Genomic DNA, 17,067 nt, shown 5'->3' with positions numbered 1-17,067 from the left:
TTGTCCAAGAGAGCCCTACGGATTCGACTTGCGAGGTCCCGGAGCGGCGTGCCCGAACCCCGAGCACCAAAAGCCACGCGGAAACGTCCCGTACCAAAAGCAAAAGGGTGAGGCTAGGGTGGAACGTTCGTTTACACTAGGCGTGGAAGCGAAGTAAAGCGCGAGGCAGCTTCCTGGCGTTCCGCCTTGACTGTCCGCGCGGGCTGAGCAGAAACCCCAGTGGGACCATGTGGGACAGAGCAAGGGACAGGCGGCGGTGTGTCGAAAGGAGTGAGCCTGGAGAGCACAGCTTCTGTTCACCCTAGTCTGAGATCGGTAGCCCGTACGGCTGATCCCCCTCGCGAGTCCGAGTCGTTACCGAGCGAGCAGCGAGTAAGCATCTTCAGGGAACTGCGAGGATCTTCAGGGAGCTGCGAGGATCTTCAGGGAGCTCCAGGACTGGAGCACCGAGTCGTCAAGGCGAGGGGTCGTCGAATCGATCAGGATCGTCGGAAGTACCGAAGGCCACAAGCGACGAGGCAAGGCCACCCAAGCTACCAAGACATTTGTTATAATATACCCGCAATAAATCCACTACGAACCCGAGAATTATGTGCTTTCTCACTGAGCTACTGGGCGGTCACGTTAATATAAATTTGGTGGGACGAACACACAATATACCGAGCTAGCCGCACGAATCCCGTAGCGAGCAGACCACAAAAATTAGTTCGATACAATACCTTCAAAGTTTACGTACTTAAAACTAAGATCAATGCACAACATCTTAAACTTAATGTAACCCTTACGTGACTTTTTTATTTTCACTTTAAAAAACAAAAAAAGTAAATCTGCTGCGCACAACTTAAATGTCTTGCTTCCTTTTCAACAACTCAAACAGAATGAACCAAGTCTTCCTCTCACCCCATTTACTTGATTTTTACTTTTGTTTTCTCTTCGCCGTTGGCGCGTGCCACTGCACCTATACCCTTTCTAAAGCGAAAAATATCCGACTGAATAATTTAGTTAAATATACAATACAAAATTTCTAAAAATGTTGATATTAAAATGTTTTAAATATTTAAATCAATTTTAACGTACTCAATTTCTATAACTTAACTAAAATATTAAATTGTAATATTAATGTATAATACGTAAGCATAACATTAAAAGTAAATTCGACTTACTTAATGTAACTATAATCAAATAAAATATTCTTTTATAAAACAATATTAGTTGTTTTTTTTCGATGTACAATTATGCCTAAAGCCTAAAATATTAGGGCATTCACATGTCGCTGCGCCACGAAAATTTTTCAGCCGAAACATTAGTCGCTAGCCGAACATAACGAAGAGACTCAAACGAGTGCAGGCAGATTATAAGACAAAGAAAGAGAGGGAACCTCCGAATATCTGCCTCTCTTTGTTGCACGATCGTTTCCGTAGGCAGTCTTCTACGCGGCGCCGACTTCTCTGGTGACGTCAACAGCGGCACAGCGTTTTAGGCAGAAAAAAAAGACAAAAAAGCTTTTTGCCTTGAGCCATGTCACCGCGTCCCTACTGCAGAACTGAAGGGTTTGTTTACGCTATAATACTGGGATAAGCCATGCAGATTCCTGAGATTCCTTCGCAGCGCACGCTTGTTTCAGCAATGTGCCACGCCCACTCTAACGCCCACAAACCGCCCAAAACTGTGGCTTCTACAGTTTTGATGCTAGAATAAAAATTTTAACTGAAGTGTATTATTCTTATTAATACCTATCGATTGAGTTTGCCACGCCCTTTTTAACGCCCACAAACTTCAAAAAAACGTAAATATGAACGCGGATATCTCGAAAGCTATCAAAGGTAGAGAAATGGGATCTTAGATTTAAATTCCGTAGCCTTGTACGCAGCGCAAGTTTGTTACGCGAATATGTCACACCACAGAGTATTTATAGACATATCCGACTATGCAAATCGTTATATAAAAATATATTTTTAAAACTTCACATATTAATAATATTAATAAACATATACATTTTTTTAAGAAATACAAATATTTTAAAATCCAAACTTATTATTTTAATTGGTTGTTTTAACATTTACGAAAAAATGTCGCATTATTTAAAAGGCAAGGGTGCACAAAAGTCTATACATTTTAATTGGTGGGCCTCCTTGCCTTCACCCGCATTTTTTCAGCTGAGACATGGCGAGAGAGGGAGAGCCCAAAGGTACTTTTTGTGCGTTCTAATTGCGGACCCCGACTGAGAGCGCAGCTCTTTGCCGCCGTTGCGCTCAGCTCTGCCGTCGTCACTGGCTGCACTGCCGACGTCGCAGTCGACTTCGTGTTGATTGGGCGCTTATACTCATGCATATGTATGTATGTATATACGAAATATTTTGACACCGATTTGTAACTGTACACCGGGGGGTAGCGCGGTACCGTCGGTGCTGGTAGAATAGCGTGGGAGGCGGCGGCGGGAACTGCTGCGCTGGGCTTCGGTGGTTTGCTGCTGGTGCGGCTGGCGTACGTTGGATACGGCGGACTGCGTCCTATCTGTAGGGGAGAAAACACACGATGCGCGAAGTGTCCCGGTGACCGAAAGAAAGTACGCAAAAGGTTCACTTTACAAATTAGGCGGGGGAGCGACCGCGGTGTATTGAATATGACTGCCAAAATCAAACTGCTTAAGTCTAATCTGAAATCCGCGTTCCAAAGCGTAGCAGAGACTTCACGAAGAGGAGCTGGGAACAGAGCGGGAGAGCGAGAGAGAGCGGTGCAGTAGGAGAGCGGTGCAATCGGATAGCGGGACCGGGGTCCAGATTCGCAGGACAGTGGGCCTGAACAGTAACGAATCCCGGGATCACTTCGAAGCAAGCGGTTCTCCTGATCGGGTGTAAAAGTGTTTAATAGAGTTTGATAGACAAAACGCATAATTTCATTTAAGTGTAATATAAGATTGAAAAGTACAGTAAAAAGGTGAGTAAAATAAAAATACAATAATTACTTAATATTAAGGCATGTACATGTCCATTTTTTTTTGTCGCATATTTTATTTGTATACCCTTACAGAGGGTATATTGATTTCAGTCAGAAGTTTGCAACGCAGTGAAGGAGACGTTTCCGACCCCATAAAGTATATATATTCTTGACCAGCATGACTAGACGAGTCGATCTAGCCATGTCCGTCTGTCTGGCCGTTTCTACGCAAAGTAGTCTTTCAGTATAAAAGCTATCGGGCTGAAACCTTCCCAAAAGTCTAATATCTTTTGCAAGTAGTATATAAATCGGAACCGGCCGGATCGGACCACCATATCATATAGCTTCCAAAGGAATAATCGGAAAAAAAAATTATATCTTTGGTGTTTTTTAACATATAACCTTCTAGGCTTGGAAATAACATTTTTTAGTTATTTTTGAAATTCGAATTAAATTTTATTAAAATCGCACGACTATATCATATAGCTGCCATAGGAACGATCAGAAAATTGGTGGGAAAATAATATGAAACAAATCATAGCTTCGGTGTTTTTTAGCATATAACCTCCAAAGCTTGGAAATAACATTTTTTAATTAGCTTTGATTTTCGAACTAAATTTTAACAAAATCGAACGACTTTGTCATATCGCTGCCATAGGAACGATCGGAATATTGGTGGGAAAATAATATGAAACAAATTATAGCTTCGGTCCTTTTTGACATATTATCTTATACCATTGGGAATATCATTTCTTGTATTTTTAAATTTAATGTTTATAACTGCAAGGGTATACAAGCTTCGGCTTGCCGAAGTTATCTTCATTTCTTGTTGTGTTTCTTCTTTGATGTTTATTTGTTATTATTTATTAAACTAACAAAGCTCAAAAGAACATTACATTTAAAAACAAAACAGCAGAGAACGCTATAGTCGAGTACCTCGACTGTCAGACACCCGTTGCTCAGCTAAAGGGACCAAAGGGAAATGAAGATATTCAAGCAGTAAAGCGAGATTGAAATGCGCCACCTGCCGGCGATAGACATTTTTAAGCGTTATGGGCGTTAGAGTGGGCGTGCCAAATTTTTGGATCAATCGATAGGTATTGACAAGACCAATACATTTCAGTTTATATTTTTTATCTAGCGTGAACATTGTGGGTTTGGGCGATTTGTGGGCGTTAAAGTGGGCGTGGCATCTTCGTGTAATAAACTTGCACTGCGTACAATGCTACGGAATCTAAATCTGAATTACCAATTCTCTATCTTCTATAGTTTCTGAGATATCCGCGCTCATATTTACGATTTCTTGAAGTTTGTGGACAGTTTGTGGGAGTTAAAGTTGGCGTGGCAAACTTTTTTATGTTAATCGATAGGTATTGATGAGGACAATACATTTCAGTTATAATTTTATTTTAGCATCAAAACTGTAGGAGCCACAGTTTTGGGCGGCTTGTGGGCGTTAGAGTGGGCGTGACACTTTGCTGAAACAAACTTACGCTGCGTAAGAAGCTCAGGAATCTGCATGCCGATTCTCAATAGCCTAGCTCTTGTAGTTTTCGAGATCTCAGCGTTCATCCGGACGGACAGACAGACAGACAGACGGACATGGCTAGATCGACTCGGCTAGTGATTCTGATCAAGAATATATATACTTAATTACTTTACTCTACGAGTAACGGGTATAGAAAGATATACGGTTGGGTAAAAAACATGAAGAGGATAACAAATACGCGAAAGAAATGAAGAATATGAAAGGAAATTAAGTGAAAACCCGCGCTAAATTGATAAAAGGAGTAGAATGCACGAGAAGGAAAACACTAAAAAGGCTCTAAAAAGACGCTTTGCTGCCGTTGCATTCGGCTCTGTGGCGTCGCATTCGTTTCACCTACTTCTTTATTATATTTTTTTGTTCTCTCACGTGATTTTGCTCATCTTTGGGTTAATTTACTGATCCAACAGTCTCTTAAGAGCGAATTCGGTTTATATTTGTATACATATGTGCTGTTCTTTACAAGCCGAACGGAATTCGCAAAAAATAATAATTTTTAAAAATAAAAACATATTAAATTAAAAACAAGGTAGAACGCTATAGTCGAGTACCTCGACTATCAGATACCCGTTACTCAGCTAAAGGGACCAAAAAGAAATGGAGATATGCAAGCAGTAAAGCGAGATTGAAATGCGACATCTACCGGCGGTAGACAGATTTAAGCGTTATGGGCGTTAGAGTTGGCGTGGCAAATTTTTTTTTGATCAATCAATAGGTATTGACGGGACCAATATATTTTTTATCTAGCATGAAAATTGTGGGCGCCACAGGCTTAGGCGGTTTGTGGGCGTTAGAGTGGGCGTGGCATATTCACGTAACAAACTTGCGCTGCGTAAGAGTCTACGGAATGTAAATCTGAGATCCCAATTCTCTATCTTTGATAGTTTCCGAGATATCCGCGTTCATACTTAGGTTTTTTTGAAGTTTGTGGTCGTTAAAGTGGGCGTGGCAAACTTTTTTTTGGGTTTATAAATAGGTACTGATGAGGACAATACATTTCAGTTAAAATTTTTATTCTAGCACCAAAACTGTAGGAGCCACAGTTTTTGACTGTTTGGTGGCGTTAGAGTGGGCGTGGCACATTGCTGAAACAAACTTAAAAGGATTGCTTACAAGGACTGTAACAATTTTAATTCGTTTGGCAAAAATATCGGTGAAAGCCTAAAAGAAAAAATTAAGAAAATTGAAGCTATGAAGGTGAATTATGTGATTGATGTTTATAACAGAAACTTCTGATATCAAACAAAAACACTTCTTAACGAGGTAAAAATCTAGTGACGATCGCACCTTCAGCAAACAAATGTTCTGATATCAACTTTTGTGACGAAAATGTATTATACGGACTACTACATAAATACAATTTCTTATCCGTCCTAATTTTGCTTTCACTTGGGTTTTCTTACTAAGATGCGCAGCGAGTCGCAATTGCTAATGTTGTCCGTTCGAAGGTTCTCGAAAGAATGAAATCTAAACACTTTTCTACTCTGGACAACTCTATCGGGTCCTTGTCATTCTGTAGTCACTTGTCATTCTTTTAATTTATTCTCTACTCCCTTCACACTCTCCTTCTTGCAACAACAATTGCGCCATGCTCAGATAAGGTGAGTTCCCACATAGCCACGCTCTTGAAAGCCTTAAACGGTATTAAAAGGTCACATTTCTTTCTCTCAACTCTTTATTTCTATTGACAGGTTTCTCTCCGTTACATTGATTTTATTTCACATTAAATATTAATATTACTAATTCTTTCGACACGGCTACCCTGACTATAACACGTCCTCGTCTGCATGGCTTGGCATCACAGCTTGCTAATCTGAAACAAATTCGAAGTTACTCGTTTGCTTTAATTATGACTTTTTTTTGTAACCCTTAATACGCATCTTGTGTTTTCAAATGACAGTTTAGCAGGATAACCCTCTCTCATTAGTAGCTTGTACTCTCCGACCATTTGGCTTACAATTTGTCACAACACAGTACAGGTGCCACAATCTCTCATTAGATCAAACTTAACCTCTGTGTGTGATGTCCTGTGCACCTCTCCTAGGTGACAGATCTCAACTCATCTCCTGCGTCTATTTCAACGCCATCACTCTCTTCGACAAACTCAGATGCAACTCGTTTATCTGGTAATTTTCGCAAGCTCTCATGCGGATACTTGTACGTTCTTTTACTAGTCAATGATTTAAACAGGTAACAATCACCTTCGACCAATTCTTTTACCACAAATGGTCCCTCGAATTTGGGATCTAAATTCGTTTGATGCCGTTTCTCACTTTTTAACAAGACATGATCGCCAATCCCATGTTTCACAATTTTTGCCTTATTTTGGTCAACTCTACTTTTATCATATGCTTCATCATAAGCTTCTGCCCTAGCTTCCTTACAGTCTACTTTAGGTTCAGCTATTATGAGTAACATGCCCAAAGGTCTTGCCTGCTTTCCTATTAGTTATTCTAAAGGGCGGAAATTAGTCACCCGATTACTAGTACAATTCATAGCTAACTGGATGTCAATCAACGCATCCTGCCAAGAGCGTTCTCTTGTCTCAACTGCTGTCAACATTCCTTTCAACGTGATCATCACGCGATCCACTTGGTCGTTTGCACTGCTTGCCCCTATTGCAATTAAATGTAATTGAATTTTATTTGATGAACAGAAGTCACGGAATCGACCACTAGCAAAGCTCCTACCTTGATATTCAATGATACGACTAGAGACCCCAAAAAGTGATATACCTGCCTTTACTGCGCTGATACAATTTTCAGAATCCAAATTCAGGGTGTGATATATGTAGGAAAACATACTTGGTAAATGCGTCTATTTGTACTGTAATACGAGGGTGGTCCAATAAGTACTTAGCCTCCAAAAAAAAACGAAAATATTGGAAAAATGGCGATTTATTTCTCAAAATAATCTCCTTTTAGCTTGATACATTTGACCCAGCGATGCTCCAACTTCTTCAAACCGTCTGAAAAATACGTTTTCTCAAGGTCTGCAAAATAGGCCTCTGAGGCGGCGACGACCTCCTCATTCGACGCAAATTTCTGTCCAGCGAGTGACTTTTTCAAGTTTGGAAACAAAAATAAGTCACACGGGGCCAAATCTGAAGAACATGGTGGATGGGGTAGCAGTTCGTAGCCCAAATCGACCATTTTGGCCTTGGCGAGGGCGGAAGTGTGAGCTGGTGCGTTGTCATGATGGAAGAGCACTTTTTTCTTCGCCAAATGGGGCCGTATTTTCTGCAATTCGGCGGCGAATCGGCCCAATAAATCGGCATAGTGCAGCCCTGAAACCGTTATGCCCTTCTCCAGGTGGTCGATGTATATCAACCCTTGTGAATCCCAAAAAACGGGGGCCATCACCTTTCCGGCCGATGGGACGACTGTTCCTTGGTCTCTGGTGTGTACCAGTTGATCCATGTTTCGTCGACGGTCACGAAACAACGCAGAAACTCCTTCGGATTGCGCTTAAAAAGCGTCAAACACTACTCTGAAGTGGTCTCACGGTTGCGTTTGTTGTCCGGAGTCAGCAAACACGGCACCCATCGCGCCGACAGCTTTCTCATGCCCAAAATGTCATGCAGGGTATGACCCACGCGGTCTTTTGACATGCCTACTGTCTAAGCTATCTCGCGAATCTTCAATCGGCGGTCTGCCAATACGAGATCGTGGATTTTTGTCACGTTATCCTCCGTGGTAGCCGTTTTCGAGGCACCTGGGCGTGGCTCATCAAAAACCGACGTGCGACCACGTTGAAACTCGTTAAACCAATTTTTGACGGTCGCCATCGAAGGAGAAGAGTCACCGTACACAGCATCCAAGCGCTCTTTAATTTTGCTGCGCGATTTCCCTTCCAAAAACAAAACTATTAGTCCGATTCTGTTGATATTTCGACAGTAGCCGTCTACGAGAATGTACTACACGATAGTAAATTTCTCTTGCGATAGTGACGCCATCGAGCGGTGAGGCTAAGTACTTAAGTCAAGTCATTTTTGCCGCTCAGTTTTCCACTAATGTCAATGCCAGGGAATTTCTACCTTGGGAATGGGGTGCAGTTCTATTTGTACCTTGCCTGTTGAGGGTTTGGAGAGCTTACAGGTTATACAGTTTTCCACAAACTTTCTGACATACTTCGACATATTTTCAAGCCAATATTGTTCATATACCTTGTTTAAAGTCTTCTGCCATCTAAGATGCATTATGATTAATGACCGACCACCTAAAGGCTCTCGGAATCACTGCTAAGCAACAAGTCTTACCACTTCTCTGAATTTTGCGATACAACATTCCGGCTCTAATTTCATAAGTTATAGCTCTGTCAACTTGCATCTCACCTCCATTTATGTGATTCATGATATCAACTTTGAGTTCCCTTTCTATATTCTACGCTAAAATCGAATGCCTGCAAGAACGCCCACCATCGGTGTATACGTGGTGTCAGTTCTGTCTTGGTGCGACTCGCTTTTAAGGAATTGCGGTCAGTATGGATGATTAACTTTCTACCATGCAGATAATGTCGTAAATGTTTCACAGAATTATACACGGCTAAGGTCTCTAGTTCATATGAATGATATTTTGATTGTGAAGCCGATGTACACTTGCTGAAATATTCGATCACCCTACATTTGCCGTCAATTCTGTGAAGGAGCATTGCACCGAAGCCATCCGCGCTGGCGTCTGTATGCAATTCGATCGGAAGCCCAGGGTTGAATATGGTCAGCACCGGGTCACTTGTCAACACGTCAATAATCTTTTTACGTATTTCTTCATGATTCTGCCAGTTAGCTGATACAATGGTTTCATCTGTTCAGAGAATCGTGGAACAAACTGTCTAAAATATGAAGCCTATAAATTGTCTTAACTGCGTGGCAGTGAGTTGGTTGAGTTAATGCGGATAAAGCTTCTATTTTTCTAGGATTGGGTTTAATTTCGCCATTTTTAATATAAACCCCGAGATACTCTATTTCTGTCTTAAAGAATGTGCACTTCTTTATGTTGAATGAAAATCCGGCATCTGACAAGGCTTTAAGCACATCTTTCCATCTTGTAAAAGCTTCTTCTTTGGAGTTTGCGACTATCAACACATCATCAATATAAACAATTGCATACGAGTATGCCAAATCACCTAAGGCTCGTACTATCGCTCTTTGAAATATTGACGAAGCGTTCTTCAAACCGAATAGCATAGCAAGGAACTCGTATTGGCCTTCTGGAGTCACGAAAGCTGTTTTCTCGATGGAATCAGTGTGAATCGGTATCTGATTTATGTTCATCAATTAGACGAATTTCTAATTCTCCTGTAGTTATACGCCTGTGTGACATGCCAGTTATGAATCTATCTGAGAATTCACTAAAAATAGTTCTTAATATTAACTTATCATTATCAGCTAGTTCCACATTATCGTTAATCAGATTTTCTAAGATGCTTATCGAAGTTTCATTACTCCCTACATTGACAATTTGATTCATATACATTGTGAATTTGTTTGCATCTATCATGACACCAAAACCTAGCTGCAATATTTCTCAACCAATTATAATATCGTACTTAAGGTACTAGATGAAGAAGGACTTCTACATTAAATTCGGAAATATTTACAGTTGCCAATATTTGTAAGTTACTTTTAACAATGTTATCACCTATTCCTCTTAGAACTACCGTGTTATATATCCTTTTTTCAGCCAGCTTGTTGCAGAGTTTTTCCTTGACCAAAGAGCATTCGGCATCCGAATCGAAGAAGAAGATAAAACTCTCACCCATTTGCTTCATAATACCAGATGGCTCCAACACTGCACACATGTCGACTCGCTTCTCGTTGTTGTAGTTGTGCGTCAAAGTCGTTCCCTTTGTACATGCAGATGCAATGTGACAGGATTGCCACACTTGAAGCAAGTAACTCCTGACCTCTCTCGTCCAGTGAAAGGTTTGCCAGTATGATGAATTGGTTTTGCGTCGTTTCTCTCTTCTCCCTTCTTTTTGCGGCATTCAAACGCTTTATGCCCCATCTTGCCGCAATAATGACATTTGATTTGCGCCTGCGCCTTAAACCTCTTCCTGTCCGGTCCTTGATCCAATCCAGAGTTGTCGCTCACTTTGCTGAACGCAAACGCCTTTAAAAGTTGCTGCAGTTCATTCCTAGTTTTTATGTTTGTACTGAAAACGGAACTTTGCAGCCTGGGATCGATTTGGGACGTGTGGGCCAACACTAAAGAAACAGCTATCTTCTCTTGGCTCATTCCTTTCCACTTCGTTAGCAGTGACGTCACCAGCCTGCTGCCATATACTGATAAGGACTCGTTTGCATTCGGCCGTCCGTTGAGATGGTGGCAGACGGTGGCTCGATGCCTTCATAGCGGTGTAAAAACATTTCCTTGAATTCCAGCCATGACATTCCAGGGAAGCAAATTTGGGATAGCCATTGCGAAGAGTTTCCAAGCAGCGATTTGCACTAGTGCTCCGCCTTCCAGTGGACGCTCGGATATGATCATATCCACTGTTTTACAGGCACATTAAACATGTGCAATGTCACCGAAATATTTTGCAAGGCTGCAGCCGATGTTGCTCGCACAGTATTCAGCAACTTTAGGAAGTTTTGGTTTTGTGTCTCTAAAATCGCCTGCAACACACCGCCAGAATGTTCTTGTGGCGATGGGAATCGACCTTCTGATGTCGGAGAAAGGGGTCTCTTCGCCGCTTCGCGAGTTGATTTATCCGTCATGATTTTGCTTTCACTTGGGTTTTCATACTAAAATGTGCAGCGAGTCGCAATTGCTTGTGTTGCCCGTTCGAAGGTTCTCGAAAGAATGAAATCTAAACACTTTTCTACTCTGGACAACTCTATCGTGTCCTTGTCATTCTGTAGTCACTTGTCATTCTTTTAATTTATTCTCTACTCCCTTCACCACTTCACTCTCCTTGTTGCAAAAACAATTGCGGCACACTCGGCTAAGGTGAGTTCCCACCTAGCCACGCTCTTGAAACCCTTAAACGGTATTAGAAGGACACACTTCTTTCTCTGAACTCTTTATTTCTATTGACAGGTTTCTCTTCGTTACATTGATTTTATTTTACATTAAATATTAATATTATTAATTCTCTCGACATATATATATATATATATATATAGTGACATATCTATGCACATGTCCACACACACATACACCACCCTAGAATCTACACTTCAGACTACCTTAGTACTTTAACCAGCCTGTATCTAATTGCAAGTGCACCCAAAGTCTAGACTAAACATCTTGAACGAATGAAGTTACACTATCAACTCGTTCCCACACTTTTGGACCCTCAATGAAAAATTACCATGTGAAAGAAGTCCCAAGATCTAGACTAAACATTTGGATTGAGCCGCCGGTGCATTATCAATTAACAATCCAAAGGGCAATTAGAAAACTCACTCAATGAAAAGCGAAAATTCCGTGAGTATACAAAACGATAAATATCGAGATCTGGCATATAATCTACACTGGTCGGCATAAGTATTTTGACAAACAAGAAATATACTCATAATATGAACTTACTTCTTGTAAAATTTGGCATCAATGGAAAGGTAATTTAAATGCCGTTTGAATGATACAATACATTTCTTAACCAATTCAGTACTTATTTAAAAGGACGAATTTGTGTAAACACCTACTTTTTAAACTTTTTTCCTCGACTTGAAAACTTAAATTTTTTGATTGAAAAAGTTTCTTTAAACAAAAATAACAGTAACTGCAAAAATAATTTTTCAAAAATCATTTTGCTTATATTTTTTATGAATTTTTAATGTTGACAATGTCGGAAAAAATTTGTATGAAAAAAGAAAATTATGGCTCGAATTCATGTTTCTAAGCATTTTCAATTTGATGAGAACAATACATTTCAGTTAAAATTTTGTATTCTGGCATCAAAACTGAAAGAGCCATAGTTTTGGGCGGTTTGTTGGCGTTACAGTAGGCGTGGCACATTGCTGAAACAAACTTGCGCTGCGCAGGAATCTGAGGAATCTGCATGCCTAATCCCAGTATGGTAGCTCTTATAGTTTCCGAGATCTCAGCGTTCATACGGACAGACGGACAAGACTAGATCGACTCGGCTAGTGATCCTGATCAAGAATATATATACTTTATGGGGTCGGAAACGCTTCCTTCTGCCTGTTACATACTATCAGACGAATCTAGTATACCCTTTTACTCTACGAGTAACGGGTATAAAAACCCAATTCGGTCAATTCGCGCTTTAAAGTTAAAAAAAAGTGCCAATAGTGAAAACCAAACTGAGGATCAAAGAACATTAAATATGTCAAATTCACCAGCATTACTGCAGTTGTCTGAGATTCATCTAAATCAGCTATTATATCGATGGAAATCCATCAGAATTAAGCCGCTATATTGCCAGAGTAAAGTATTTACTCCAACTACACCCCACCTAAGATGTTCGTCAAATCCACATCATCTATGGAGCCATTGAGAGGACAATCGCCGATTCCGCTCAAGCAGTCATCGAGGAGTAGAAATCCAACGCATGGGGAAGAACAAAAACGTCCTTAATCAAAGCTTTTGAGGACCACAGGCCATAGGAAGAATTCATACAACAACAGTAAGTTCGTCAACGAATTAAAAACCAGATCATCAAAAGTACATTATAAGTTAGAATTATAACCAGATCAAACAGACAGATTAATTTATACAAGCTCTTTAATCAAAACAATAAGGGATTGTATATAAAGAAAACTTTCTGATAGATTGTATAACTCTCTGTCCAAAAAAGATAGGTGATCTATATATATATAAAAAGATATAACAACACTTGCCAACTTAAAAAAAACAGCAATGGTTTAAGGTCATTGGGATGCAGACCCTTTTGAAAATGATAAGCCTAGGCGCTACGATAGTCCAAGGAATTAGGGAAGTACACATCAATACTATTATAGTCAAGTGTAATTCTCATTCGTATAATAATAATTCAAATAGTTTATGGTTTGTCTTCAAACCAAGGTAAGTCCTGCACTTAAGTTAAACACAGAACTTGGATGCTTAGATTATAATATATATTTTGTACTTTGTTACAACTGAGTGATGGTTCAGAATTGAGCTCTCTTTTCTTAGTGGGCTTTTTAGCGTGGTTATTCAAGGAGTGTGCCCAGAGAGGTTTTTTGATACCTATGGTTTTGTTAATGAATAGATGTAATAAAATTAAGTATTAAACAGACAACCTCCCAATGAACAAATAATAATGCAAGCTTAGATTGTGTGAACCGCACGCTCTCAACGCCAGAATCGAAGTGAACGAGAATATCAAGAGAGAAAAAGAACAACGAGAAGATAGGAAAAAGAAGCACGATAGTCCCGTTTCCTTAAGCGGTTGCCTAGGAAACCAAGACATCGGAATGTGCGTCTACCTCTCGTACACATACATTCATGCAAACATGAATTGCACAATTATCCATGTGACTTTTGTATATTTGAACATGCAAACTCCAACACGCCGCCTCAAAAGTTACATTGATTATCACTTCAATTCCTGACGTGAGTTTGTGCTTTAGTTTTAATTTGTTTCTTCATGTCATTTCTTTTCTTTTTCAATTCTGGGGATACATTAGATCCAGCATTTGCTGCAAGAGTTGGGGAAACCCAGTAAAACCCAACTAGATCCATACAAATATTAACATAATTAAAGCTTTGACAAATGAAATTAAACAGGAATAAACAGTAAATATGAAAATTGAAATTAATTACTTCATGAGATCCATTTGAAAAAATAAACAAGAATATGAATTCAATTCAATTACTTAAGTCTTAGTAAGTAAAAAAAAATAATCATAAATGACTTCATGGGATCCATTTCATGTTTTGCTTCGATGGATTTTCAGCAACAGTTCACCAGGTTCGTAGTTGGATTATTCAAAAAGACCCAGCTGGCTTCTCAGGGAAAAAAACCGGGCAGATGGTAATGGCTTCGTTAATATGTCGGCTAGTTGCAGATCTGTGGGAATATACTGTACACAAATTAGTTTCTTTTCAATTTGCTCTCTTGTAAAGTGATATTTAATATCTATGTGCTTTGTTCTCTTATGGCAAGTAGGATTATTTGCAATACTTATACAACCTTGGTTGTCTTCAAAAATATTAATAGGACCACTTAATTCTAGATTAATCTCATTTATTAGCGATTTTAACCAAAGAGCTTCTCTTACACCTTCAAACAAGGCCATGTATTCTGCTTCAGTAGATGAAGCAGCAACCGACTTTTGCTTCATGGTACTCCATGAAACCAAACAATTTTCAAACATTTTAAAAAGGTACCCCGTGGTACTTCTTCTGTCAGTTTCATTTCCAGCCCAATCGGAATCTACATAGCCTGTAAGAATATTATTAAAATTAGCTACCTTCTTGAATCTAAGCTTGATATTAACAGTTGCCTTCAGATATCTAAGAACTCTCTTAAGGCATTTCCATAGTTCCTTATTGTTGTTGTTTGTATATCTGCTTAGAATACTTATTGAAGTACTTAAGTCGGCCCTGTGCATAACATTATGTACATCACACAACCAATTAAATTTCTCCACGGTGCATCACATAATTCTTCTGATTGTAGAGCTGTATAGTCTAACTTACTTGGGAGGGGAGTACTAACTGAACTACACTCTTCCATATTAAATTTTCTCAATACATTTTTAATATATGCTGACTGACTAAGACAAATCTCTCCATTAGTTCTATCAATTTTTATGCCAATAAAGTGTCTAATTTCACGTAAATCGGTCATTTGAAACTTGTCATGAAGGTAAGACTTAAAATTGGACATTGTATCAGATTTGTTTGTAGCAATTACTACATCGTCCACATATAACAAGACATATATATTTCTCGAAATATCTCCCTTATCCAAAATATAAATACACCGATCAACTCCTAAGTTTTTAAATCCAACATCCTTCAACACACTTTCAAAAACTTCGAACCAACATCTAGCAGCTTTCTTAAGACCATATATAGCTTTATTAAGTTTACATACTTTATTTTCATAAGAGTGATTCAGGCCTTTTGGAACGCTCATGTAGATTTCATCCTTTAGAGTTCCGTTTAAAAAGGCAGTTTTTACGTCCATATGATGAACCATTAAATCGTATTGATTTGAAAGTGCCAACAAAAATCTAAAACTGGAAATTCGTGCAACTGGTGCAAATGTCTCATCGTAATCAGTCATATATTCTTGAGTGAAGCCCCGCGCTACAAGTCTTGCTTTGTACTTTACTATGTTCCCAAATTCATCTTGTTTTATACTAAATACCCATCTGCAATCAACTATGTTTTTATTTTCTGGCTTATGCACTAGGGATCAAGTATTATTTTGAAAATTAGAATGAAGTTCATCTTGTATAGCTTTCTCCCAGAAAGATCTGTCCTCACGAAACTTAATTTCATCAAAGGTATTAGGAATATCATTTAAGCATATTTGAGTATTCATGAGACATCTTTCTAAAAATCGATATGATAATTTGGGTCTACTTTTAATTCTTTCACTGCGTCTGATTTCTTCTTCACTTTTATTTTCTTTTAATTTATCACCAGCTTTAACAACTGGATCGGCATTCTCTAGACATGTGGAATTTTCATTGAGTTGTTCACTTAACTCAGAATCAACAGATTCATTATTTTCTATCAAAGGAAAAACCAACTCTTCATTTCCTTTACTTAAAGATTCATTATTTTGTTCAACAGTATTACTTTGAACCTCAGAATCTTCCCCATGTAAAACTCTTGATTTTAACATGTTTATTTTATCCACCACAACATCTCTTGCTGTCATAAATTTCCTCGATTCCTCAGACCACAACTTATAACCATTTGGCTCATATCCAACAAGTATAGCTTTAATTGACTTTTCGTCAAACTTTCTTTTTCGTATTTTATTCAAAGCATATACCGTCGAACCAAATATTTTAAGATATTACAATGTTGGCTTTTTGTTATGCCACATCTCAAATGGCGTTTTATTAATCCTTTGCAATGCTCTACTTGGGGATCTGTTAATTAAATAGGTTGCTGTTAAAACAGCCTCACCCCAAAAATGCTTATTGAGCTTAGCACAACTGATCATAGATCGAGCCTTTTCGGTGATTTTTCGAATCATCCGTTCTGATACACCATTCAATTGTGGAGTATGAGGAACCGTTAAATGATAGCTGATGTCTTTTTCGACACAGAAATCACGCATTTCGTTAGAAAGATATTCCCTTCCATTATCGATATACAAATTCACAATTTTTAAATTGAAGTGAGCCTCGCTCTTCGCTACGAAGTCTTTGAAAACAAAAAACACATCCGACTTATAAGTTATTAAATAGGTCACACAGTAATGTGTATACTGATCAATAAAGACTACATAGTAGTTCTTATTATCAATGGTAGAGGGTGTTATTGGACCACAGACATCGGAATGGACAACAAACAATGGTCGTGTAATATTTTCTTTATTTTTAAATTTTTGAAACTTTAATCTAGCTTGCTTGCCATTTATACAAGCCTCGCATAATTCATGGTTTAAATCAATATTGTTTAATATATTATTATCTTCAAAAAGACTAT

The sequence above is a fragment of the Drosophila suzukii genome, unplaced genomic scaffold, assembly GCF_043229965.1.
Source record: "Drosophila suzukii unplaced genomic scaffold, CBGP_Dsuzu_IsoJpt1.0 scf_5, whole genome shotgun sequence".
NCBI classification, from domain to species: Eukaryota; Metazoa; Arthropoda; class Insecta; order Diptera; family Drosophilidae; genus Drosophila; species Drosophila suzukii.
The sequence above is the reverse complement of the archived record's forward strand: the minus strand, read 5'-3'. Positions refer to the sequence as shown.